Below are 4,404 nucleotides of genomic sequence, written 5' to 3'. Positions count from 1 at the left end.
TGTGCACCCGATATAAACAAGTACAGTAAGCACATGAATCAACGAGACACATGAATAAACATGTCCATGTGGCAGGAGACTACTGTTAAAAGAAAAGGAAACAGTAGTTGAAGAAAAAAAAATAACTCTGCTTAGGAGAATTTATATTCAATCTTCCTCTCTTTAATTGTTTTGAAAATTGAAAGCAGAAAGATATGACACGTTACCAAAACAGTAAATATTCCTGTGATGTTTTGCATAAAGTGTGTCTAGTCACTTTGGTTCCCCTCAATCTCTTATTCTTATAAACACTGACTCTAATCAAAGGAAATACCGACCCATTTGAGGTGTTTTGAAGAGCTTATTTTAATGTTTTAGCTTTACATTAATTACTTTCTTTAAACTATATGTTCTGTTTGAAGCCGATTCAGTAAACTATTATGCACACATAGCCATGAGTACATGTTTTGAATATTAAAAAAAAAAGTTCTGACTTGCCAGTGCCTTAGAAAAACATCAGAATTTGAATGTGGCTTGAAATTCAGCAACTTAATATTGGTTTAGTTTCAGGACATAGTTCATGTCCATGATCAAGGAACATTTCTGTGGAATTCACAAGTCCATACTAATTTTCCAGATTTGGCTGATTTGAAGCAGAAGCCTATTGGTACTGCCAAGTAGGTCTGGGAAATCATTAATACAGCTCAGAAATATAGATGGTCTTGCCTGCTGCCTTTCTGGTTTAATCTCAAACTATCCCAACTCATGGGTGAAGGAAAAAATTAGACTCATCGATTTTATTACCATATTTCATCAATTCTAAGACATTTTTACATATTTAACCTCCTGAAATTGTGATGTGTCTTTAATCTATAGCATCTCAGAATTAATTAGAAACATTTTTCTTTCTTAATGGCATATAAAATAAATGTGTATGCTACTACCGTTGGCATTTTGGATTAGATGAAATATGATATAGTTACATCTTACTATTTCCTAGTATAATAAATATCATTTCAAATTAGTGAAAGCAAAAGATCTGAATTGTAGGGTGTTTATTTTAAAATACAGTTTTAGTACTTTTAACTAATCTTAATAGCAGTTTGCGACTTAAAAACCTTAGAGGAATTTTAAAGTATGAATTTGCTAGAGGGATTATATTTAAGTAATAACAGTAAATACAATAAGTATTTCATATTTACCAAAGTCTATATTATAACCTTTCCAAATGCATTTTTCTTGTTTAGCCCTCTTAGCAACACTACTTGTCAAGGGATTTGAAGGGGACAAAAACCTCTCCCATGACTAAGTTATGAACCAAACTGAAAAGCAAAACGAACAGTAAGAGATGGGCGATCCAAATACTACCTTGCTGTTGGTAGGGCCAATGGGTGAGAACATGGCCTACTGGCAGATAACACAACTGATACCGAAAGAAACAGTAGGGCAGGAAAATACTCGCCAACACATATGAGGCAGGAATAATATTATTCCCATGATAAAAAGGACAGCTGAGGTACAGGTGATGTCTGACAGTCAGATGGTTAACTGTAAAAACAAGAGTGCCTTTGACGGGCTCTCCAGTCATTAATTTGTTCTTTTCCTTCACAAGGATGACTTTCATGCCTGCCCTCCTAATCGCTAAGAACACTGGGCAAGTTGCTTAACCTTTCTGTGCATCAGTTTCCTCATCTATGAAATGAAGAATAACAATAGGATCTACCTTCAAGGGATGTTATGAAGAAGATGAGGGATAACAGATAACATGCTTAGAAGAGTCTGACAGGAGTAAGCACTCAGTACCTACTGGCCACTAGTAAGTTGAACCATATAAACTTGCCTTTTTCAAGTAAAAAATGGCCAACCACAAGCAATGTCTTAGGTTTCAACCCACTGTCATCTGAAGGAACCACATTTGGCTAACATTTCAGGGTTAAACATGGACTCACTGGAGAATCTTTAACAAAAGTATGTCATATTTATGAAAACACTCCGTTCTCTACAGTTCTTCAGAATAGAAACTGGCAAAGCCAGAGTTCAAACAAAATGAAAGAAGTTATTCTAATATAATACAGTCACATCCAAACACCTCACCAGATCATAAAGCTATTGTGATGATTTAGGGGGCTGGCAGGAAAAGATGTGCAAGGGAGCCACTGTCCATACTGTGTTGTAAACCCTAACAACTTAATTAAACCACTAACAAGCAAGCATCACCTTTCTACTGAAAATTTTTTAGTGCTTCAAGTTTGGAAAGAAAATCAAATATAAATGAGCATTTATTTTGCTCATCATCCTCAAATGTTCAGAAATAAAGGAGTAGAAAAAAAAATTTTTTTAATGCTAAGAATGTACTTAAAGACCCCTCCCCTCAACTGACCTTTTGTGCAAATAGTGTTTGATTTTTAAAAATTTACTAATGTCCATTTCCATCTTCCAGGTATTTGTATTTCTTGTTTTGTTAGAATCTTAGAGACTGAAAACAACTCTCTTGTGGCTTCAGTGATCATTTGTATCTTTGACTGCTCAAGAAAAGGTTACGCTAACATCACTTTCTTTGTCACAATATTTCTTTACCTGATTTTGTTATTTTCATTAATCCCTTCCCCCATTTCATTCATTTCATTTGTTGGTGTGGGGTGAAGTGTATTATAAATTTAAATACTGAAATACACAATGAATTTTTTAAATTTTTTTATTTAAATTAAATTTAATTTCTGTATACTATATTATTAGTTTCAGAGGTAGAAATCTATGATTCATCAGTTACATATAACACCCAGTGCTCATTACATCATGTGCCGTCCTTAATGCCCATCACCCAGTCACCCAATCCCCCGACCCACCTCCCCTCCAGCAGCCTAGTTTGTTCCCTATAGTTAAGAGCCTCGGTGTGCCTTCCTCTCTGATTTTGTCTTATTTTATTTTTCCTTCCCTTCCCCTATGTTCATCTGTTTTGCTTCCTAAATTCCACATATGAGTGAAATCATATGGTATTTGTCTTTCTCTGACTGACTTATTTCACTTGGCATAATACCTCTAGTTCTATCCACGTCATTGCAAATGGCAAGATTTCATTCTTTTTGGTGGCTGACACGACAACAAAATTTTTTAAGCATCCATTTCTTTGTGACTAGTAAATTCAGTATTAACTTAATGGAAAGGGATTCCATTTTATTTTATGCCTCGCTCCTTGTCATTCTGGTTGTCATTAGCCATATTTAGGTATCTGAGAGTAAGTGCCAAGGAAAATATTACACTAATACTCCCCCTTTTCAGTCCTCTAAATAAGTACATATTTCTTATTTTCTCTCCCAATATCTATCACTATTCATTATGGAAATATTTAAAAGTGGAGGCCTTAGAAAATTCATATTCCCCAGGGCAAAGAGCATAGTTGCAGCATATTATATATGCTCAATGCATAGTTATATGTTCAATGCATAGCTGGTGAATGAATCATCTCTCAAAAGATTCCGTACAGCTGAATCTGTGGGGGAATTTCACCCAATCTCAGTTCTGACTTCACAAGGCGACTTGGGGGCTGCTTTCCTGGTGGAAATGACCTTTCAGTGGTATTCTGAGCACCTGAAGAGGAAACTGAAAGCCCATGGTGGGAAAAAGAGGAGAAAACCATCTAACAAAAAAGTAACGAGAAAGACAATAGAGGCGTGAAAAAGTAAAAAATGATATTGGAATGAGATGGCTGGCTAAAAGGGTTAAAACTAGGGCCATTATTTAGGAACAAATGATAAGGGGCCATGGAAGATGATGGGACAGGATCAGACAAGCTTACCAGATACGTAGAGGACTTAATACTTAGCAAGCACTATATTCTTCCAGCAGCAGCATCCATACACTGAATGAATGCTGGGCTGATTGGAACAAACACCCATCCATTTTACTGGAGCAACAACATGGCATTGATGACATGGTATGATTGATGGGTGCTGCCATCTGGACTTTACCACTGTTCTTTTGTTGTATAGTTCTATTAATATCTGTGTTTTTCTGCTGAACCCTCTCACACATTTTCTGTTTTGGAAGCTGTTTATAGGGGAAATTTTAGGAGAGGGCTACTTCTGTCAGTTAAGTAACAAATTAGCTTTCCATATAGGGCTTTTTTAGATACAAAAATGCAAACCAGATTCTTTGGAAAAATTCTAGATATTAAGGCACTTACTGGTGTTGTAAAAGAAAACTCTTCAAGTTCCAACTTGAAACCAGATTTTCCTATAGAGGATAGATACAGCCAAAGAACTTCTTATAGTCAATTATCTAGAATGTCTAACATGTCCTTAGAGAAGCAATATGAAAAGACACATTCAATAAATATTTATAAATCATATAGTCTCATAAATTTGAGACATTTTACATAGAAAGTTTCTCTACACTAGGAAGAATAGTGCTTGAAGTATTCAAGAA

This window comes from Zalophus californianus, chromosome 12 (genome assembly GCF_009762305.2).
Source record: "Zalophus californianus isolate mZalCal1 chromosome 12, mZalCal1.pri.v2, whole genome shotgun sequence".
NCBI classification, from domain to species: domain Eukaryota; kingdom Metazoa; phylum Chordata; class Mammalia; order Carnivora; family Otariidae; genus Zalophus; species Zalophus californianus.
This window is presented reverse-complemented; position numbering follows the sequence as displayed.